This window comes from Sciurus vulgaris (assembly GCF_902686455.1).
Source record: "Sciurus vulgaris genome assembly, chromosome: 1".
Taxonomy (NCBI): domain Eukaryota; kingdom Metazoa; phylum Chordata; class Mammalia; order Rodentia; family Sciuridae; genus Sciurus; species Sciurus vulgaris.
In genome coordinates, this window is record NC_136461.1 from 27,730,276 (window position 1) to 27,754,034 (window position 23,759).

A 23,759-nucleotide genomic window follows, 5' to 3' on the forward strand; every position below is an offset into this window, starting at 1 on the left:
CCCCGATTCATGCCTGGCCTGGCCCGGGCTAGCATCTCTGCCAGCCACCTGCCCAGTTTACCCTGCTTCTCCCAGAGTGGCAGCCATTCATTTTCCAAAAACACAGCTGATAATTCACAGCGGTGAATCAGCCACAAGAAGGGGCACTCAGTCTTGGCCCGGCACCCAGGAAGCCAGGCAGCAAGATCAGAGGAAGGAGAAACAGACCTGCCCCACCCCAACCCCACCCCACCAGCAAACCCTAAACAGGATGTATGAGCAAGGCTTCCCAGTTAAAGGAACCCATTTCCTTGCATCAGTGGCCAGACAGGAGTCCGGCCCAAAAGGAAACTCCCCGGAGTCTCCCTGTAGCTCCACCCGCCCCACTTGGTCTTAAGGAGTTCAGGGAAGTTTTGTACCAGCAGCAATCAAGTGGCCAGTTGTGGAACAGTGGACCCTGTAGGACAGAGGTGTACCCTTCCCCTTTCCTACATCCCAGAAAGTGACGTTAAGCATGTCACTGGACTTGAAAATGCTGAGGAATCATGGACCATGGGGCACAGAGCAGTTGCTGCTGCTGACCAGATCCAGTCCAGGCCTCCTCATCAGTCTGAGCCTTGCCGAGGGGGGTTCTAGAAGCTGCCTGAGAAAAGAGAAGAACATGTGAGTATTTCAAGCGCCAGTCCTCCCGACAGATGAGGTTAAGTGGCTTGGTTAACGTCACACGGCTAAATAGCCGCCCCGCCAGGATCTGAACTCCATTCTGTGGGGCTCCCAAACTGGAGCACCTCAACCCCTGCTCTCACCAGCCTTGCTCTGGCTGAATTACTGAAGGCCATTCCATTAGGGTCTGACCTTATTTCCAGAAACCTAGAGAAATAACCCCACCCTAAAGGAAGTTCTCTGCTCCCACCTGCCTCCTTGAATCAGAATTCAGGGCTGAGATACAGCCCCATCGATGTTTATAGCAGCACAACTCACAAGAGCTAAATTCTGGAACCAACCCAGATGCCTGTCAATAGAGGAAAATACACACACACAATGGAGTTCGACTCAACCATACAAAAGAATGAAATTATGGCATTTGCCAGTAAATGGATGGAAATGAAGAACTTCATGCTAAGTGAAATTAACCAAACTCAGAAACTCAAAGGTCAAATGTTATCTCTCATGTGTGGAAGCTAGAGTCAAATAAAGGAAAGGGGGAGGGAAGGCAAGGAGAACATAAAGAACCAACCACGGTCTGGGGCTGCAGCTCAGTGGCCGAGCACTAGCCCGGCACATGGGAGGCACTGGGTGCCATCCGCAGCCCCACGTAAATATAAATAAATAAAGGTACTGTGTCCATCTACAATTAACATTAAAAAAAAAACCAATAAAATATAAATTAATAGATGAGCAAACGGAAGTCTAGCAGAGCAGAGGCAGGAGAAGGGGAGAGGAGGGGGGGATGGGAGGGAAAAGGAGGGGATCGGGGAACTGAAATTGATTTCCATGCATGTGTGAGTTGGTCGGGATGAACCCAACCACCATGTACAACTATAAAGCTCTAATTAAAAAATTATGAAGAAGAAAGAAGAAGAAGAATCCAGGGCTGGGTTTCTGTTCTGGGCCGGACTGGACCCCAGTTTGCCAGGCAGGCTGGAACTCGGCTTCCGGTTAGACACAGCCCTCCTCACCCCGCCCACACAGGCTCTTCCCTTGGCCCTGTCCCCCTAGGTACCCCAGCCGCCCCTTCAGAAGCAGAGCACTCAGGGCAAGCGCGTGCCCTCAGGCCAGAAGCTCTCAACCGCTGCCATGCATAAGGATTACTAGGGAAGCACCCTGGAAAGGCAAAGCTAGGCCAGCCAGGCTTCCTGCAGGATGAACATCCAGATTATATAAAGCACTCAAAAAGCTCAACACCAGAAAAACAAATAACCCAATCAATAAATGGGCAAATGAACTAAATAGACATTTCTCAAAATAAGAAATTAAAATGGGCAACAAATATCTGAAAAAATGTTCAATATCTTTACCAATCAGGGAAATGTAAATCAAAACTACACTGAGATTTCACCTCACTCTTTAGAATGGCAGCCTTTAAGAATAAAACATCCGTCGGGAGCGGGGGACGACACAGATGTAATCCCAGCAACCCCAGGGGACTGAAGCAGGGGGATCACAAGTTCAAGGCCAGACCAGGCAACTTAGAGAGCCTCTACTTCAAAATAAAAATAAATAAATAAAAAGTGCTGGGGATGTGGTTCAGCAGTAAAGCATCCCTGGATCCAGTCCCCAGAACCAAAAAATACTAATAATAAATGCTGGAAAGGATGTGCAAGGAAAGGAACACTTTTACACTGTTGGTGGGATTGTAAGTTAGCACAACCACTATGGGAATCAGTATGGAGGTTCCTCAGAAGACTAGGCATGGAGCCGCCATATGACCCAGGGGTCTCACTCCTCCATCTTTCCCCAAAAAACACTGAAGTCAGCACACCACAGTGATCCGGGCGTACCTATGTTTACAGCAGGGCAATGCACAACAGCCATGTTACAGAAGCAGTCTAGGTGCCGTCAACAGACGAATGGAAAAAGAAAATGTGGCATATACGCACAGCAGAATTTTATTCCATTATAAAGAAGAATGAAATTATGTCACTTGCAGGAAAGCAGACAGAACCGGAGAGTATCAGGCTGAGCCACGGGAGCCAGAATCAGAAAGCCCGGGGTCGTGCGTTCTCTCTCGTATGTGGAAACTGGAGAGAAAAACATAAAAAGGGGGACCTCAGGAGGATAGAAGGAGATTGGCAGAGTTGAGTAAGGGAATCGGGGAGAGGGGAGGGGAGGGAATGGAGCAGTATAGGGAATGAATTGACCAAATCATTGACCATACCCGCATATACAAATATGTCACAATGAAGCCCACTACTATGTATAATCATAATGCACCAACTGAAAAATTTTAAAGGCAAAGTCATCATCCACAGAGATCCTGAATCTACATATCCCTCTAGAGTGGGGTGCAGACGTCTGAATATTTAAGAAGGTATCCCAGTACAGGTGGCCCAGTCTGCTCCAGACTCTGCATCCTATGATCTTCACTCTGAGTTAGAAGAGAGTCCTGATCTCGAATATCACATTGCTAAAGGACAAATGCTAGGGTCCCCACCCCACATTATAGAGGTCATGCCTGCTCCTCTCTTCCTTCCACTTTACAGATGAGAATACTGGGGCCCAGAGAGTGAGGTGGCTCCTCCAGGGTTGGACCACTGGCCACTGGAAGAGCCTGGATTGGGACCAGGACAGTCAAACCGGCATGATGGTCACACAGTCCAGGGATCCAGAGAGGACACAAAGGAAGGTGAATCCATGGATGCCTCGGGGTCTTTAGGTCACTTAGCTAGGGGCCAGGGGGCCAGTCAGGAGGGACCAGGAACCTTTCACACTGATTTATGAGGTGGCCCCACACAGGACCCCTGAGCTAGGATGCCATTTGTTACTTCCCCAAAGAAGCCTCAGAAATGATGATCGCAGCACCCGGTACCAGCCATGCACGTGCACACCGCAGAGTCTCTCCTTAACGACTCCCAGGCCATCTGGCACAGCAGTGACCGCGGTTCCCAGGCTGGGCGTCAGGTGCGGGGGACACGACAAAGGTGACAGAACAGGGTTCGTGCTGCAGACAAGAGAGGTGTTTTCGCACCACACTGAATTTGAACTTGGAGAAAGTATAAGTGCGCCCATCCCCAAATCTGGAGAAGTGCGGGGTCTCCTTGGAATCCAAGTCATTCCACAACAAAGGCCGGCAGCACACAGGCAGGCACCATGGCCCACGCTGGTAATCCCAGAGACTCGGGAGGCTGAGGCAGGAGGATCACAAGTCCAAGGCCAGCCTCAGCAACTTAGAGAGGCCCTGTCTCAAGATAAAAAGGGCTGAGGATGTGGCTCAGTGGTAGAACACTTGCCTAGCATGTGCAAGGTCCTGGGTTCATTCCTGGTACTAAGAGAAAAAAAAAAAAAAAAACTAGAGCAGCACTGTTCAGAAGAACATTCTGTGACGATAAAAATGTCCTATACTTGCTCTGTCCAAATCTCTAGCTACTAGACACAGGTTGCTATTGAGCAACTGAAATGTGGCTGAGACTGAAGAATATTTTTCTTTACTTTGGTAAATATTAAAATGAGATCACAAGCAATCTATGTATAGGTAGTACTCCTTATTGTCCCCATTTATAGAATGACAAAGCTGAGGCACAGAGATGATGAATTCATTTGTCTAGGATTGCTCAGCTAGTAGGTATTGGAGCTGGGAATTAAATCCAAGCAATCTGGATCCAGAGTCTCTCTTTAACCTTATAGTAAGCCGCATCCCTGCTGCCATGCTGTGCTTCTCAGTACCTGGGCCACGCTGCAACGTACGCACCTGCCCCTGCACGGAGGCAAGGTCTGAGCAAGGAGTCTGAGCAAGTACCAGGCAGAGAGTGGATTCCCAGCCCTGCTCTGGAGGATGTTAATTTCACGAAAGAGAGACAGCAGCCCCCAGGACCTCGGCCAGGCCTGGAGCTAAGGAGTAAATCCCTAGCAGTGGCTTTGCAGCTTTGACTTCGTGAAAGAGGCATGGGTCCCTGTGTGAGGGAGTCACCTGTCTGAGGGAAAAGGTACAACCCCTGCCCTGTACCACCTCCCCGTCAGAAGGAAGAGGCAGTGAACTTCGAGGGTTCAAGCTGGGGATGTCATGAACCTAAAGGGAAGTGTCCTGTGGAACTGTTGCCCTCCTGATCACTTCAGTAGCCCTACGAGAGTCTTGGGGTCCCTGGGGCTCCAGGATGAGTCCTCCCCAAGCCTCTCTGGAGAAAACATGGCAGTTCAAAGATCGCTTCCTCCACGGCCCAGGGGAGCCCCGCCACAGCCAATTAGCAAAACACATTAAGAACGTGGCTGACAAATAGCCCCATGGTTCCTGCATCTCATTTGCATGGAGCTGTTGTTACCTTATTGATTATATTAAATTAGGAGATAGTCACACCGTTCGCAATACAACAATTATCATCATCAAACCAATTAGCAGCGAATGGGATGTGGTCCTCACCGCCCCAGCTCCGTGCTCAGCTATTTCCAACACTGTCTGCCTGGCCTCATGAAATAATTGTGTTTCTAACGAAATAGCAGCAATCAGCAGAAATCTTCCCAAGAGCCTCACCGCACTCTGAGGCTCCGTGTCAGGGCACCTTGTCACAGGAGCACGAGCAAGTTGATACAACTGGTGTCTTTGGTGATGAGTCTTTACAAACACACTACAGGTAGCCACGGAAATCCTTTATTCACCTATCACGGGGTTCCAATCCCGGACACAACCCACGTGAGCACACCCGATCATCCACTCTCTCACAACCAGAGTGAGTACACAGAACATGTTCAAGCCCATACCCACGCAAGCACACTCGTGCCTCATGAGCGCTTCATGCACACCCACGGCTCACCCCCAAGCGAAGGCACACAGCATACTCACACCCACAAACTCGCACACCGTTGTGTCCTCTGCACAAACCTGCACCCAGCACTCATGTAGTCCACACACGTAAGCATCCATCCAAACACACCAGCCAGCGCGTGCTACACAGCCAGACACGCGCTCACACAGCAGGCGAGCACAGGACGCAGAGCAGACACACGTGTGCACAAGGACACACCCCATGGCACAACCGGGGACACACGTTGCTTTTGGAAACACTTTAGACAGAATCCAGGGGTCTGGCCGAAGGACCCTGGGTCCCCTTTCTTACAGCCACTTAGGCACAGGACCCTCATTCTTTGTCCCCACAAGCACACTGCCACCCCATGTCTGGCACATCTCCGTGACGCAGTCTGGAGCCTGGGTCGAGATCACATCAACCTCGGGGTTCTCCCTGTCGATGACCAGGGATGGGGCCAGTGAGGGCAGGAAATGGGCACGCTGAGCCCTAGGAAGGGGCAACCTCAGCTACAAGCCCATCGCAAAGCTTCACCCTGCGCTAGTGTTCTGCACCAGCAGCAGCTTGAACCCAGACACCCCCTGGGCAGGGCACCAACCCTGTGCCCATTACAGAGCTGGCCTTCCTTCAGCATTTCCTGCCTGCTGTCTGGGAGCCGACCACTGGTCCAGGTGCTAGAGAAGCCACCGTGAGGGAAACACAGGCCTTACTCCTGTCACGTGTGCAGTCTAGATGCAGGGACAGGCCAGAAAGTAACGACACATCACACACATAACACAGAAGGTCCGCAAATACCAATAAAGCAGGCAGCTCTGTCTCTCGGCTGCCTGGGGCTGAGCAGCTTCCCTCCACCGTGATGTCCTACCACCTCAGGCCAAAGCAAGGAGTCAGGTGACCACAGACAGAGACCTCTGAAACTGTAGCCAATCCTTCCTCCTCTAAAAAAAGAAAAAAAATTATCAAATTTTAAAAATAAGCCAAGAGGAGAGAGCGTGGGGTGCCGTTTTAGACAAGAAGATCAGAAAAGGCTTCCCTGATGAGGTGACCCGAGCAGAGACCCTCCAGAAGGAGGGACAAGCTGCATGAATACCTAGGAGGAGCGTGCTCCAGGAGGAGGGGACAGCCAGTGCAAAGGGCCTGCAGCAGGCTCCTAAATGGCTTCAGTGCCACCCTCTACCCTGCCAGCAGCAAAGCATCCAGCACTGTCAGGGCAAGCCAGCTTGGCAGGCAGAGAGACGTTGCCTCTTTGGGGTGCGTTACTTTATTTAATCCCCACAGCTCTCCAGGATAAGGGCTATTCTCATTTCCAATTTATAGATAAGAAAACCGAGGCTCGCAGAGCTAAGGAGACAGCAAGGTCACAGGGCTCTGAAGATCCCGAGCACAGACACACTCAGGTCTGCCGGTTCTGCACTGCCTCTTCACCCCAGGCTCTCCCTGCCCTCCTGCACCCCTCTCCCTGCCAGGCTGTGCCAGGGCTGTTTACCCAGGTCATGGTCCAGCTCACGCTCACATGGCCGTCAAAGTCACAGCTGATCTATTCATTCATTCTAGAGCTTTCAGCACACACATTATAATGATGCATGTGATTGTGGTCATTAGCAGAGCTTCCAAGTACAAACACCATTAATAACTCCTGGCTCGGCCCATCACGGCTAATGGGACCCTGGAAGGGCTCGCACATACACACAGAGCAGGGGAGGAACTCCTGTGGGGCCTGGGTGACACACCCCTTTCCCGGAAGTGAAGCCTGAGTCCTCCGCGCCCCGCCCTCTGTGCTCCCCCAGAGTCCACCTTGGCTCCGCAGGCCCAGAGCCGCCCTCCTCTGCGCTGGCGCTGTTCTGCTTCACTTGCTTCTTAGGTGTGAGTGGTAGGGAAGAAGTAAAGCCTGCACAGACGGAAGGAAGCCCCTTAAGCAAAAGGGACAGCAGAAGCCAGGCACCGAGATGCATGCTTGGACTCCCAGCTACTCAGGAGGCTGAGGCAGGAGGATGGCAAGTGCCAGGTCAGCCTCAGCAACTTAGTGAGACTCTGTCTCAAAATAAAATATCACGCTAAGTGAAATAAGTCAATCCCCAAAATACAAAGGCCGAATGTTTTTCCTGATAAGTGGATGATGATACATAATGAGGGTGGGTGTGGGGGGGTAAGAGAAGAATGGAGGAACTTTGAATTACGTTGAGAGAAATGAGAGGGGGGAGGGGCGGGGATATGAAAGATAGTAGACTGAGACAGACATCATTATCCTAGGTACACGTATGATTTCACGAATGGTGTGAATCTATGTCGTGTACAACCATAGAAACGAAATGATGTACCCCATTGTGTATAGTGAATCAGAGTGCAGTCTGTAAAAATAAAAAAAATCTTACAAATTTAAAAATGAAATAAAATTTGGAATGGGCCGGGGATGTAGCTCAGTGGTAGAGCCCTTGCCAGCATGCCCAGGGCCCTGGGTGCAATGCCCAATATAGGGGTGATAAAAGGAATGTCAGAGGCTCAAAGAGGTATCAGTATCTCCTCTATAACCAGGATGAAAGACTATTAATAAGAAAATATGTCTGTGTCTAGATCTATGGAGTGAGTGCTAGAAGTAAACATTTTCTCATTTAATATTCACAACAAATAGAAAAGAATCAATATGCACATTTTACAGATGATAAAACTCAGAGATATTCAGTCACCTGCCTGAGATCACACAGCTAGCAAGTGGAAGAGCTATGATTTGAGCCCAGGTCGATTTGGCCTTCAGCTTATGTCTCGCCTGAGTTTCCCACATCAGGGAGATAGGAAAGCACCCAAGAAGGTCACAGCATGTCCAGTTGACTGTCCTGCAGCAAGATGCTCCCTCAGCTGTCTTCCTTTCTGTATAGGAGCCTGGGGGCTGTGGACTTAGGAAGCAAGGGGGAGCCAGGTGCAGTAGCACACACCTGTAATCCCAGAGCCTCAGGAGGCTGAGATAGGAGGATCGCAAATTCCAGACCAGTCTAGGCAATTTAGGGACGCCCTAAGCAACTTAGCAAGACCCTGTCTCAAAATAAAAATTTAAAAAGGGCTGAGGATGTGGGTCAGTGGTTAAGCACCTGTGGGTTCAATCCCTAGTACCAAAAAGAAGCAGCCGCAGCAGCCGCCAGGGAGAAGAGGGAGGGATAAGGAAGAGGGATGGGGAAGACAGAAGGGGTTTAAGGAGAGGCGGCAGGAATGAAGATGACAAAGGGGAGGCCCTGCCCACGTGCCCACCAGCCCCGCCCTCACGCCACCCACACCTCTTGTGTGTTGGCCACTCGGATCCTTGATCGTGTTCCACTGAATGGCAGGAGTTAGACCGTCCAGCTCACAGGAGCAGGAACTGCGGCCGAGGTGGCGGCGCGCGGGCCCTGCACAGGCAGTAGCTCACTGGCACTGTCAGCCCGCGGAGTCACGGGGAGCTGGCCCCTTCCCCACACGCACGCGCTCTCCCACCCACCTGCCTCTGCCTACAGCGCCAGCCTCCTCACTCCCGGCCTCACCTGTCCCTCAACACGCAGCGTCACTGCCTCTGTGAAGCCACCCGTGACTATCGCAGGCTGCAGGAGAGGCGCGATCTGGGAGCGCACGCAGACGGAAGGCTCTCCACCCAGCCCTCTTGAAGATCAGCGCCCGGGGTCGCGACAGGTGGCGTGTATCTCTTCACAGACGTGGCTTTCCTTCTCCTTTTATTCCTATTTATTTCTCTATTTAAAAACAGGATTCCCATCATCTGGAGCTTGCTCTGTGCACTTCAGGCACCCTGGGCAAGCCTCCAGGGCAGCACATCTGGACACCCCTGCCCCATCCTAAGCTGGCTAACCGACCACAGTCATGGTTAACCATTTCCCTCCCGAGGCCCTGCAGTGACGACAATAAACGTGCTGGGATCAACACGTGTGGGTTCTTATATTTGATTGCTGTCATTCCCACACAATGGATTCCCAGGCCAGGGATTTGTGACTCAGACTGTTCATACTTTAAGCTTTAATTGGCACTGCTGATTTTGGTCCCTAACACTGAGCTCTTCTCACCCCCCAGTGATGTCAAGAGCCCTTTCCTGTGTCATGGTCAAAACTGGACATTATCTATGTTTATTTGTTTGGGGTGCCAGGGGATTGAACTCACAAGCACTCTACCATCATATCCTCAACTCTTTTTATTATTTATTTATTTATTTATTTGTTTATTTATTTATTTATTTATTTGCTGGTGATTGAACCCAGGGGCACTCAACCACTGAGCCACATCCCCAGCCTTTTCTCATATTTTATTTAGAGAAAAGGTCTCACCAGGTTGCTTAGGGCCTCATTAAATTGCTGAGACTGGCTTTGAACTTCTTATCCTCCTGTCTCAGCCTCCCAAACCTCTGGGATTACAGGTGAGCACCCCCTCACCCAGCCCTACATTAATTTTTAACATTGGCTCTTGATTTTAGTAACATATTCTAAAAAAGAAAAGATTACTTTATACTAATTTTTTTTCCAGTACTGGGGTTGTAACCCAGGAAAGCTCTACCACTGAGCCGCATCCTCAGCCCTCTATATTTTGAAACAGGTTCTCACTATGTTGCTTGGGGCCTCACTCAGTTGCTAAGGTTGGCCTTGAACTTGGAATCCTCCTGCCTCAGCCTCCAGAATCACTGGGATTACAGGCATGTGCCACCACACCAGCTTTTAAATTTTATTTTGCCAAGTTACCCAGCTGGCCTCAAACTTGTGATTCTCCTCCTCAGGCTTCCAAATCACTGGGATTACAGGTGTGTACCGCCATAACTATCTTTTTTATTCTTGCTGATAGAGAGATGATAGCACCTACCTCTAGGGATCGTCATGTAGTTTAAATGAGTTTTAAACGTAAAATACAGTGTCCAGCACAAAAAGCCTTAATAAACACTAGCTCTTTCTGTAACCGTGACATCATCTCATTATCACACATCTAAGGAACGCCTGGAAGGCCTGGTGACTGGAAGGTTCAAGGCCAGGTGACTGCGTGTGTGCTTTAAGTCAACTTAGATTCCAATCCAGCCTTCCCTGACCGACCGCGTGGCTCTCAGCTGGTCACTTCACCTCTTGGAGACTCCTCTGGAAACAAGGATGATGAGCCCTGGGCTTTTTCCTTTGCAAGGAGACGACAGCTAAATAAACCTGTGAGTGTGGAATCACCTTGAGCCACCAGAGACGCCTGCTAGCAGGAGGGCTGGTGCCTCTGTCCCACCTGTGACCAGGCGTAACTCTGCAGTTGGCAGGAAGCCACTTCTCAGGGAAGCAGGGACTTTCCCATGACCTTGATCCTCAACCCTCTGACCAGGCATTTGTGCTTTGAGAATCCCTGAGGACCAGGCCATGTACCGATGTTCGAAAGGGATCATCTAAAGACCTGCAAAAGAATCTCTTCGTCCCCACAAATGTGCCTGAACCCAGACGCCATGGCTAGCTGCTTGAAATGTCTCCACTGGGGGCCTGCTCCTCCCTGCACCAGTCCCTGGCAGATGACTTCAAGTATCATTTACCAAAAGTGTTCTGAGCACATGTTCTGTGGAAGTCTGCGTGCTGATCGGCTCCCAGAGGCCACCTCTCCAGCTCAGGCTTCTCTCCAGGCTCCAGACCCACATCCCCATCTGTCCACTACACACCGCACCCTCAAGGTCCCGCCAGCCCCTCACAATCAGCTCACCCTGAAGTGAACCCTGCAGCCTTCTGCATCAACCTGCCCTCCCTCCTCCTGCTTCCCATCTCCAGCCTGGCCTCCTGGTCCTCCAAGCCACAAGACCAAAAGTCAAAGTACTCGCCAACAAAAGGAATTCCCCATGGCCAGCTGCATCCCACCAATCACCAAGCCTGTGAATCCAGGTGTCTCTGTTCACCTTCCTATCAAGGGCCAGGACCAGGGTAAGATGCAAGAAGCAAAGTTAAAGAGGCCCTCTCAGGTTCCTGCAAGTGCTCACCTTGACAGTGAGCACCACCAGCCTCACTGCCCCTGGCCTGGCCCAGCTCTGCCCTCTAGATGAGATCAGCTCTGTTCCTCACCTCTCACTGGACAGTGGCAGCAGCTGTCGCCTCCCTGCCACTTCCACCCCGCAGGTGCCCTCCTGCCCTTCCAACCAATTTCTTCCCTGCAACCAGACAACTCTTTCTGAACCCCAGGCTGAGCAATATCATATTATCAAGAACCTTCCAGACTCACCGTCACTCACTGACTTAAGTTCCAAGCCTGGCCTTCACACAGGGCATGCCAGCCACACCACTGGCACCCCCAGTCTTCTGTTTTAAACTACTCTGCCAAAGACTGCCAGCTCAGAGCTAGCATCTGATTGGATCATGAGTCAGCACCTGACACAAGGGCATCCCATCCATAGGCTACCTATTAGCCTATCACATGGCCTGACACAAAAAGGCTCTACAAAGAAACACTTGTCATTAGCTGAGCCAATCAGATTTCTTCTTTCAGGAATTTGAACCAGAAGGAAAATGAGAAGAATTGGCTGAGAGCAAGAGAGAAAAAGCAGACACAAAGAATTGAACCTATGTTAAAAGAATGAGTGAACTCCCTGCAGCTGCTGAGGTCCTGGTGCCATCTTAAATCTGATCTGCCTTGGTTTCCCAGGGGCTGCAGCCTGAGTTACGGGCTGCATCTACCTGAGCACACCTCAGGCGCCTTTAACAAAGTAGCACGAGCAGACTTGTGATGCATAAAACCACATTTGAGGCTCTTCGCACTACAACCCTGCCTAGAATCACAGCTGTAAGCAACGGGTACAAGCTAGTATCTGGGGCTCTTACTACCCACACAAGGAATTTTAGGGGAGAAGACAGAGAAGACTGCAGAAGGCCACTGCAAGCAGCCAGTCCTTTGTCTCTCACTCTGTAGTGCCCTTGGCCACTGGGTAGAACTTGCCCACAATGGGCTTCACAGGAAGAGATCCAGTCACTCAAACTTGACCCCGCCCTCTCCAGGTCCCAGTACTAGATTTCCAGAAATGAGACTCAGCCACAAGTCAGGAGATCAGCTACATCAGAAGCACAGTCCCTGAGCCTTTGGATTCCTCCTCAAAGTTTTCAGTGCCCTCTCCCAAACCACCTGCACCCGCAGCCAGGTCATCGGTAAGGTTCTGCCACCAGAGCCAGAAAGGAGGTGCGGGCTTGCGGTTCCCAGACTTGCAGACCGCTCACTCAGGCCTGGCACTGGCTGAGGAAGGCAGGATCCCACCACGACCCGGGGCAGGAGACAGCTGTCTGGAGAGGAGTGGAAACCTCAGTTCCTGCCAGCCAGCCCGGAGCTTGGCTGTGACACTCAGCCACCCACGAGAAAAGGGGCACCCAACGCTTCTATGTGGTTCCAAAAAGCTACAGACATCTCACACCCACAAATAATAATCATGATTTTCCATAATTATTATTTGTGTATTTTGCATAATTGTCATAATTATTATCATCAGCTCATCAGCCTCTCATCCCAGCATGCTCTCCTCCATCCCCAGTCCTGAATTCTGATCACGTGGACACCCTTTCCTGCCTCTGACTTCCTCCCAAGAGCCTGTCCTCCAATCCCTACAAGAAATGGGATCGGATGCTCCTGCAGGTTCTTCTGTTCTGTTTGTCCTGGCTCAGTGCTAGCTCTGTGCGGGGCCTGTGCTCACTGTTGGACAGAAGATGGGGGAAATGCAAGAGCAGCTTGCTTACTCTGGAGAAATGAGGCCTCCCTTCCCCGCTCCAACCTGTGGCTTGCAGGGTCCGGATTGCACCAGCTCAGGGGCGGACTGTTAGCATCTCACCCCAAGTCTGCATTCCGTGATGATAGCTTGAGATCGTGGTGAGAATATTTACACCACAGAAACTGACAAAGGGCTTTTGTTCTACAGTGACAGTTGTTGGACATTGGCCAGCGTGCCCTCAAGCCCACGCAAGGTGGTTTGGTGGTGGTGGTTGTTTGTTTGGCTGTACTGGGGACTGAACCCGGGGCAGCCGTGCCACTGAGCTGTACCCCAGGCCTTGTTATTATTTCCTTTCAGGCACTAAGTTGCCAGCTTGTCCTCGGGCTTGCCCTCCTCCTGCCTCAACCTCCAGGGTCGCTGAGATTACAGGTGTGCACCACCACACCGGGCACAGGTGTTCTTTAAAGACTGCCAAGAAAGGGTCAGAGTTCTGCACTGCCCACGAGTAAGCACCATGTGCCCAGCTCCAGCCCCTCTCTGGCTTCTTCCTTGACCATCTCCCCACATCCTCCCAGATCCTTCTGTGCCCCAGAGACATCATCTCAGGCCCCACCTTCTCTGGCCCCCAGTGACCACAACACACCACCTTGAAAGTCCCTCTCCCCCGCATCCCTGAGTTCTGGGCTTAGACACCACCTCTGCCTGGGGAACTTCACTGACCCCAGCCCAGCCAGACAGGCTTGCCTGACGCACCCCCGCCGGCTCTCAGGGCAGTACTGTGCATCCTCATCAAGTGTCTACAGCACCACCTAACTGCAGGCTCCAGAGGGCAGGAGTCAAGCGTAATTCGGCATCGGGCACGGAGTCTAACACTGTTGAGCTGCACAGAATCAGGCTGAACTGAATCAGATACAATGAACACTGCACCCCAGACAGGCTGTGGTCAGTGCCCTTCGAGAGGCCCAAACAGAGTGATCTGGGGGTCAGAGCAGAGCAGGATGCTTCTGATGGACCAGTCTGGAGAAGCGTCCTGGACACATCCCCAAGGCAAAACGCCAGGCCACAGAGGAGAGGGGGCAGCACACGAGGCTGAAGCTCAGGAGCCCAGCAGCCACGCAGGGCACCAACTCAGTGTGTCCTGATCAGCACCCGCAGCGAGGCCCGGGCTCCTGTCCACTCCAGCTCCGCTGCTCTTGGTAGAGGAGCCTGCCTCCACCTTTCCACATGGACACACCCCCTGACTCAGCCCTGAGTGTCTGCCGCTGACTTCCATCCACCTCTTGGAGGGAGGATCGGGGTTCTGCTGTTAACAGTGAGGTGGGTTTGAAAGGAGAGAAACAACGTGCCATCTCCTGCACATCTAAATATGCAGGCTGAGATTCCTGTATCCTAGCTAACTTTTATTAAGAACTATGGAGAAGCAAGACAAAGACCAGAGCAGCTAAATTAATAGTAACACAATGAACAAGACAGACCCTGAGTGCGCCAATGAACCAGAGCTCCGCACCCCACGATGTTGAGCGAGCAGACTGCTCGAGGCGGAACTCCGCTTATTTAACGCCAGACAAGTCAAAGGCCATTTATGGGGCTACTTAAGGATGAAAACCAGCACTCTGCTGACGACAGAGCCAAGGACGAGCATAAACGTGGCCTATGTGACGTGATCCTGATGCCTCATAGGCCAGGGCTCCGGGCAGCGGACATTTTCTTTTCCCTTACGTGTTGCCAACACTTACTGTGTGCTTACTCTTTTCTGAGGACTCGGCACCCCTCGACCGGAGTCACAGTGGTTAAGAGTCGGGGTTCAGGCAGCAGAAAACACACGAAGAACCAGGCACAATCACTCCCTCAGTTTCCTCCTCCACAGACAGGTAACAATGGCGTCTGCCCCGTGGGTTGCTATGGGGATAAGAGAGGCTTTATGCTCGGAGCCCTGTCGTGCTCGGAAGATGGGACCTTCTAGGAGGTGACATTGCCGGTACAGTGCTACATGCCTGTCACGCCAGCGACGCGGGAGGCTGAGGTAGTTGGAGGCCAGCCTCAGCAACTTAGCAAGACCCTGTCTCAAAATTAAAAAGGACTGGAGATGTCACTTAGTGGTAAAGTACCCCGGGTTCAAATATCAATTACTGGCCCCCCAAAAAAGAGTTGACTGTCCTTATCTCATCAATCTTGTCATCAAGGACAATAGTATTCTTTTTTTTATTGTAAACAAATGGGGTACATCTTGTTTCTCTGGTTGTACATGAAGTACAGGCAAACCATTTGTATGATCATACATTTACATAGGGTAATGGTGTTTGATTCATTCTGTTATTTTTTCCTTCCCCCCCACCCCTCCCACCCCTCTGTTCCCTCTATACAGTCTCTCCTTCCTCCCTTGTAGCCTCCCTCCCACCCCCCATTAGGTGTCATCATCCGCTTATCAGCGAGATCATTCGTCCTTTGGTTTTTTGAGATTGGCTTATCTCACTTAGCATGATATTCTCCAATTTCATCCATTTGCCTGCAAATGCGACAATAGTTTTTTGTTTTTTGTTTTTTTTTTGGCGGTACTGGGGATCGAACTCAGGGCCTTGTGTTTCCGAGGCAAGCACTCTACCAGCTGAGCTATCTCCCCAGCCCAATAGTATTCTTAATCCACTTTGCACACGGGGTGCAACGACTCGCTGCCACTTCCCTTCACACATACCTGCCAGTGCCCTGCACCCAGGTTCTTGGAATTGGGGGGCCTTGCTCTTCAGGGTCCTTGTTTGACAAGGGTAACTGTGGGACACACACTGTCACTGTCCCCAGGACCCTTCCACTTCCCCTACCAGCACACTTGGCAAGGCCCTTGAAAATCCCACGTCTCCCAGGGCCCTGCCAAGGAACACACACCAGTCCCCTCTGCCTGGGACATCCATCACCTTCCAGGATCTGGAGTCCACGAAGCTTCTCCTTTTAGTCAGGGGAAGCTAACTCTTTGCCATTTTCTCTCCCCTCTTCCACCAGGACGCCTAGCTCAATCCTCAGGAGAGGCCCAGTTTAGGAAAACAAAACCCAATCAGAGAAGCTTCTTGCAGGCAACATCTCTTCCTGTCCAGTCACAAGGAAGCTCAGGCCAGCTACTCGTCCAAACAGAGGAAAAAGAAAACGTCACCTCAGCAGCATGCGTGAGACACAGGCAGCCTGCTCAGAGTGAACCCCCCAGAAGTCGGAGTCAGAATCTGAGGTGCCAGGCTGGCCCTGGAGTATTCCTGAGCCCACCAGGTGGTGGGGACATGCGCTCCTGTGACCATGACTGTGCTGGGTGGGCAGGGTCAGTGGAGAGTTGAGGTTGGCGCTGAGGGAGGCTGAGGGAGGCACCATCGATTCTGCCTGGAAAGGGAAGTGAAGGCTTCCAGGGAAGGGAGGTGTGAGGGGGCCAAGCTGGGTGAGGAGGGGGCACCAGCTTGGAGGAGAGCCAAAGGCCTGACCTCTGTGGGGTCTGAGGTAGCCGAGCAGGTGGCCCTTGGCCTAGAGGGTACGGGGCAGGAGGCAGACAAGGGTCAGCTGTAAGGGCCTCAGGTGTCAGACTAAGGAACTTGACCTTCAACCTGCAGGCAGTAGGAGGTCAATAAGGGTTTTAAGTAAGGAGGGACGCCCCAGATTTGAGTTTTGGAAAAACACACTGGTTACCATGTGAAGAATAGAAAAGAATAGGAGAAGAGAGGATGGAGAAGAAGACAGAGAAGACAGGGAGCTGCCGCCATAGTTCAGACGATGTGGCCCCAACTAGGGCCTGGAGTAGGGGGTAGGGAAGGGGCCACTCCATGTGCCCCCCAGATAAGCCCCTCAGAGGCTACGGGGACTCTTGGGTCAGGGCAAAGCTCCTGTGCAAACCGCCACCCGCCCATCCCTCCTACCTAAAAATGAATTCCTTCAAGCCCACAGATAAGACCCTGTGAGCCGCCAAAGGAAATATAATTGGGGCACCAGCAGGCAGAGTCCGCCAGCCTCTCCACTGCAGCCTGTGGCTTGGAGGGGCCCTGGAGAGGCCTGCCCAAGGCTGCAAAATCTTGATTGGAGGGCCGAGACCTTGGACCTGTCCCCAGGAACCCATTCATAAATATGCATGCATATACACACGCGCACACACACAAAGGCACACCCAATTCATCCAATCCTATGGAAAGTGCACACCACAAACGCACCCACATGACCTAAGGCTGAAGTCCAAGTCCAGGGGGCTGGGGCCACTTGAATGAGTCACTTTCTTCCAATTCACAAAAAGGAAGTATTTGCTTAGGTTAGGCAAGGCTTTGCAGAGAGAGCCAAAATCCTCCATCCAGATAAATCCTGATAGAATCCCCTCTATGGAAACAAACTTTTTAGCCACATCCAGGTAAGTTATCTCCATCCTAGTGAATAGCAATTCACTTCCCCTTATAAATTACAGAGACATTCTGATAACAAAGGCTACTCTAAATAAATTAAAATGTATGTCATGCTCAGAACATGCAATAAATTGTCTGTTCCCATAAGCAGATACACCATTTTCACTAACAGAATATCGTTTTTATACCTTCCCATACAATAGATAAATTTTGAACAAATGTTGGAAGAATATTGACATAAAGTGGCCTCAATTAGTTGACCTGCCCAGGAGGTATCCCCATCTGGCCCTTCTTCCCTTGGAGCCTCCCATGACCTTTCCAAGATGGCGGGCCTGGAGCCCTCCATGGGCACCCAGTACCCAGTGCTGGCTGCATCCACCATGAGGACATTCTAGCCAGCAAGGCCACTGCCCACCTAAAGGCTGACTGAAGAAATTGCACCTGGAGGGGCTGTGGATTTTTCTAAGCCCACGCTTGATTCTGTCCGCCCAGAGCCCGCCTGTGTGTGGTCTTTGGGGAGGCTTTGCGGGAGCAGCATATCGATCAGGCTGGAAGGAGAGAAGAAAGAGGGAAAATGCCTTCAAATAGCAAAGCTTCAACTTCTATACTTGTCTAAAAGACCCACACAGCACAGGCTGCACACAGGCCAGCCCTGGGACAGCCACCCGCCATGGGTCACAGACAAATGTGTGTGCAAAGATACACAGAGTCACACAGACAGCTCAGCTCCGGCACAGTGACACTCACATACTAACACATATAGGTAGCACAGAGGCAAAAAGTGCCCACCCACGGCAGACAGAACAGCCCCAGCAGTCCCTGCACATGCCCAGAGGGATATATCTGCATGCATGCAGGTGCCCAGGACCCTCACACAAGAATGTGCCCAGGCAGACACAGGGGTGCAGAGACACAGTCACAGACGCACACACCACAGCCCTCTCAGAATGCCCCACCCTCTGGAAGGTGGGGGCAGGCACCTCCTGTGTTCTCTCAGCCTCCAGGTGTCCCATCTGAAGTCAAGGGACCTTGGACCCTCTCCTGGTACTTTGCCTGTCAGGAGATGTAAGTGATACGGACCTACCACACAGCAGGGGGAAAGTGGCCCTGACATTTGTCTGTTCACTCTCAAATCCCTGCAGCCAGGTAATTCAGGGTGCATTAGCATCACCACAGGAGATTTTTTAATTGCTAATGCCCGGGCTCCACCGCCCAGACTCAGATTCAAATTGATCTGGGGAGGGCACCCAGCGTGAGCACTTTTCTAACACTCTCTGGGGTATTCTAAGGTGCCCCCAGCTTTGAAAATTACAGATATGACTATGCGGCCTCTGGGTTCTGCAGGCATCCTTGGTCTCGGGAAGGCCGGCCCCAGTCAGTCGTCTTGAGGTACGGAGATGCCCCCACTCCCTCCAGGTCCTGGAGGAAGCCTAGACACCGTGGGCTAATGCACCCACCACCAGGACCCTTCTCTAAGTACCAGCGCCGAGGCGTGGCGGCCTGTCGGCGCGCTGCGGCTGCCCCCTGCTGGAAAGAGCCAGTCATGCCAGCTTCTGCTCCCAACCAGCACAACCTCAGATGCTGAGTCCTTAGGAGAAGACCCCAGATGGGTGCAGTGGCACACAAGTGTAGTTCCAGCTACTGGGGAGGCTGAGGCCGGAGGCCAGGCTGGGCAACAGTGAGATGCAGTTTCAAACAGAGAGGGAAGACTCTAAACTCCCCCCGAGTCCCCAAACCTTCAGCTCTATGCACTCCTGTTAAGCCCAAGCCTCCTCCCTAGTACAGGCCATCTGGAAGCCTCCCTGACCTCTTCCCTTCACCGGCTCCGGGATCATCAAATGCTTCCTCCTCTTGTTCCTGAATGTCGCATACCTTCCCCTTATATTAGTTCTCTGACTATGCACCTGCCTCTCTCCAGCAGACTGAATGTTTCCCAAGGAAGGGACCAGAGTCCTGGGGTCAGTAGAGATCTGCACACTACCTGAAGCCTTCTCCAACCTGCTCAGTCCATGGGGAGCTCCCCCAGCTCTGGTCCAATCTGACCAATGGGCTAAGCCTCTCACTCAGAGGAGCAAAACCTGTGGCAAGAAAGAGACGAAAAATAGCCTCCAACATTCATGAAGCACTTGCTAAGAGCCCGGCGTATATTCTATTCTAAGTGCTGTAGTTATATTCATTCATTGAACCCACTTTGCAGACAGGAAGACTAAGGCACAACAAGGAACACCCAAACAGCTGGTAAGTGCAGCTGGGACTCAGCAGGGGCTGGTTCCAGAGGCCACACTGTCACCACACCTCGCTCTTAAGGGAAGAGGACAGGAGAGGTCTGTGTCCACTCTGGCCCTGGCCTGACCCCAGGGCCTCCGATAGGAGACAGCCTCTTCCAGGAGAGGCCAGGTGCAGCTTCTCTCCCTGCAGAAGCTCTAGGGCCGTGACTTCTTCTGCTTCCTTCTTAATTTTTCTGACAAGAACAGATGCCACCGCAGCTGACAACCAGCCTGTCGTGTGAACGGAGAGGCGGATTGGGCCTCTCATTTGTCTGCTGAAAGAATGGAATCGGACAAGGAGGCAGCTGAGCTCGGGAGACCTGGAGAGTCTGGGGTCGGCAGCAGGTGCAGGAGGGCTCCCCGGGGCCCAGAGCTGCTGGGGCCAAGCCCTGCGCGCAGCACTTCCTTCCCCCGCTTTGCCCTCCTTCCATCCAGACTTGGTGGGCATCTCCCAGGATGAAGCACTCTCCTAACATCTGTCCTCACCGGCTCCCAGGCAGGGACAGACAGCCAGAGTCCACGACGGAGCAGGTTGGGCCCGTCCACCTGGGTTCCCATCGCCATCGTCCCTTGGTAGCTGTGTGATCTGCACACACTGAGGCTCACGTGACTGAATAGCAGTGTCTCTAAGCATCTGGAGGAATGTGTGTCCCTGGCCAAGCACCTCGTCCCTGGACGAACTCAAGTTCATCCGTGAAGCATCCACTTTGTGCAATACCTATGCGGTTTCATTTATTCCCTGTAAAAAATACTTCCTGCCTTCGACCCTTTCCTGAGCCCTGTGCGTATGGTCTCCAAAGTCATCATGTCAAACCCAAATTCCAGGGTGTGGTCTTTGAGACCCCTCACAATGTAGACTAGAGCAATTCCCTGGCTGCATGGCCCATCCTCCCCTCTCCCCTTCTCTCCTTCCAGCCCCTGGCTGGTGCTGTTCCCTTCACCTGGAATGCTCATCACATCCGGGGAACTCCTACTCACCTAGCAAGACCTAGCAAATAGCGTCCTCGGAGAAGCTCCCCTGTGGTCCTATTACCTCCTCCAGGAAGCCTTCCCTGACTCACCTAGAGCCGGCACCTCTGCTCTGAGCTTCTGCTGCCCCCAGAACACGTCCTGCGGCTTCTACCCCAGCTCTGCATCAAACCCAGCGCTCCTTGAGAGCCAGCCAGTCTCATGCCTTGTGATATCTCCAGCCTGGCACACAGTAGGTGCTCAGGAAATGCTGACTGAGTGCATGCTGCTTGGTCAGCAAGGGGTAAGGGAAGCAGGGCGGTCCCCAGTTTCCATGCAGCTGCTCCCCGGGGCAGCTCTGCTGCCTCAACTGTCCGGGTCAAGGTACCAACAAACTGAAGTCCAGCCCCGAGGAGCTTCTCAGGCCTCCGGGTGAAGGAGCAGCCCCTGCTGGCGGGAACTCCCCCTCTCCAGACCTGAGGTCAGGGAGCCCTAGGCCTGCTCTGCCCCCTCCATCAGGACCCCCTTGGGAGGGCACAGGGTGGAGGGAGGAGGGGGAAGCTAGGGGAGGGTGGGGGCCCAGGTGTCTGGGTGACCCTCCCCAACCCATCCCTCTAACTTATTCTCAATACATAGGTCTTTCAGAACATGTCAGCTCTTGTCACTTTTGTGCTCAGAATCCTGCAGTGGGGGGCTGGGGGTGTAGCTCAGAGACGGGAGACTGACCCAGCAGGCTTCGGGCCCTGGGCTCAACCCCAGCACCACACAAAACAAAAGCCGTGGGTTGAGAAGGCAGGCCGAGGACTGTGGGGACTGTTTGATGGACACGGAGCTTCAGTGTGACATCCGGAAAGACTGGGAGCTGGATGGTGGTGACGGCCACACACAGTCACGGGAGGGTCTCAGTGTCATGAGTTGTACACTTAAAAACAGGACAGAGAGGTGCGCTGAGTTAGGCAGGGTGAGGGAGGGAGGGGAGGGTGGAATGCATGGGACATGAAGACCCTACCTGCAGGGGAGAAAACCTTCTCCACACACACCTAGACAGAGCTCGTCTCCAAAGTTCATAAAGAACTTAAAAAACTTTACACCAAAAATGCAAAGAACCCAATCAATAAATGGGCTAAGGAACTGGGCAGACACTTCACAGAAGAAGATATACAGGTGATCAACAAATATATGAAAAAGTGCTCAGCCTCCCTAGTAATTAGAGAAATGCAAATAAAAACCACCCTAAGATTTCATCTAACTCCAATTAGAATAGCTATTATCAAGAACACAAGCAATAAGTTTTGGTGTGGATGTGGGGGAAAAAGGCACACTTATACATTACTAGTGCCGTTGCAAATTGGTGCAGCCACTCTGGAAAGCAGTATGGAGATTCCTCAGAAAACTTCTTAGTTTTCTCAGACCCACCATTTGACCCAGCTATCACACTCCTCGGTTTATACCCAAAGGACATAAAATCAGCATACTACAGTGATGCAGCCACATCAATGTCCGTAGCAGCTCAATTCACAATAGCTAGATTGTGGAACCAACCGAGATGCCCTTCAATAGGTGAATGGATATGATGAATGTGTGTATATATACACAATGGAATGTTACTCAGCCATAAAGAAGAATAAAATTATGGTATTGGCTGGTAAATGGATGAAATTGGAAAATATCATGCTAAGTGAAATAGGCCAAGCCCCAAAAACTAAAGGCCAAATGTTTTCTCTGGTAAGTGAATGACCATACATAACCAGCAGGGTGGTGGGGGAAAGAAGAATGAAGGAACTTTGGATGGTATAGAGGAAAATGGGGCAGGAGTGGGTGGGGGAAGGAAAGGTAGTAGAATGAGACAGACAGTATCACCCTATGTACGTGTATGTTTACATGAATGGTGTGAATCTACATTGTGTACAACCATAGAAATGAAAAGTTGTACCCCACTTGTGTACAAAGAATCAAAATGCAGTCTGTGAAAAATTTTTTTTTAATTTATTTAAAAAAAAAAAAAGACCTGAGAAAGTAAACAAAATAGACAAATCCTTAACCACACTAACAAAGAGAAGGAGAGAGAAGACTCAAATTACTAAAATTCGTGATGAAAAAGGAAATATCACGACAGACACCACTGAGATACAGAACATAATAAAAAGCTTCTTTGAAAATCTGTATTCCAACAAAATATAAACTACCGAAGACATTGACAAATTTCTAGAGACATATGCTCTTCCCAAACTGAACCAGGAGGACATACACAATTTAAACAGATCAATATCAAGCAATAAAATAGAAGAAGCCATTAAAAATCTACCATCCAAGAAAAGCCCAGGACCAGACAGATTCTCAGCCGAGTTCTACAAGACCTTCAAAGAAGAACTCATTCCAGTACTTCTCAAAGTATTCCAGGAAATAGAAAAGGAGGGTACACTACCGAACTCATTCTATGAAGCTAATATCACCCTCATACTCAAACCAGGCAAAGACACATCAAGGAGAGAAAATTTTAGACCGATATCCTTGATAAATATAGATGCAAAGATCCTTAACAAAATATTAGCAAACCGTATCCAAAAACATATTAAGAAAATTGTGCACCACGATCAAGTGGGGTTCATCCCTGGAATGCAAGGATGGTTCAACATTTGTAAATCAATAAATGTAATCCATCATGTCAACAGACTTAAGGATAAGAATCATGTGGTTATTTCAATTGACGCAGAAAAAGCTTTCAACAAAATGCAACACCCCTTCATGCTGAAAACACTAGAAAAAATAGGGATAGTAGGAACATACCTGAACATTGTAAAGGCTATTTATGCTAAGCCCATGGCCAACATCATTCTTAATGGAGAAAAACTGAAACCATTCCTTTTAAAAACGGGAACAAGACAGGGATGTCCTCTTTCACCACTTCTATTCAACATTGTCCTTGAAACTCTAGCTAGAGCAATTAGGCAGACTAAAGAAATTAAAGGGATACGAATAGGAAAAGAGGAACTTAAGCGGTCACTATTTGCGGATGACATGATTCTATATTTAGAGGATCCAAAAACCTCCTCCAGAAAACTTCTAGACCTCATCAATGAATTCAGCAAAA

The 23,759-nt window shown here is 51.0% G+C and overlaps 1 long non-coding RNA gene across 1 annotated transcript; it reads right to left on the bottom strand.

Annotated features, from left to right (window-relative positions):
- Positions 1 to 580: 580 nt before the first annotated feature.
- Positions 581 to 9,265, bottom strand: LOC306645830. The gene is made up of 4 exons (XR_013759739.1): positions 8,945 to 9,265; positions 7,166 to 7,323; positions 6,231 to 6,373; positions 581 to 622 (listed from the first exon to the last, which is right to left on the bottom strand). It is a non-coding gene; the product is annotated as an uncharacterized lncRNA (long non-coding RNA).
- Positions 9,266 to 23,759: the final 14,494 nt, after the last annotated feature.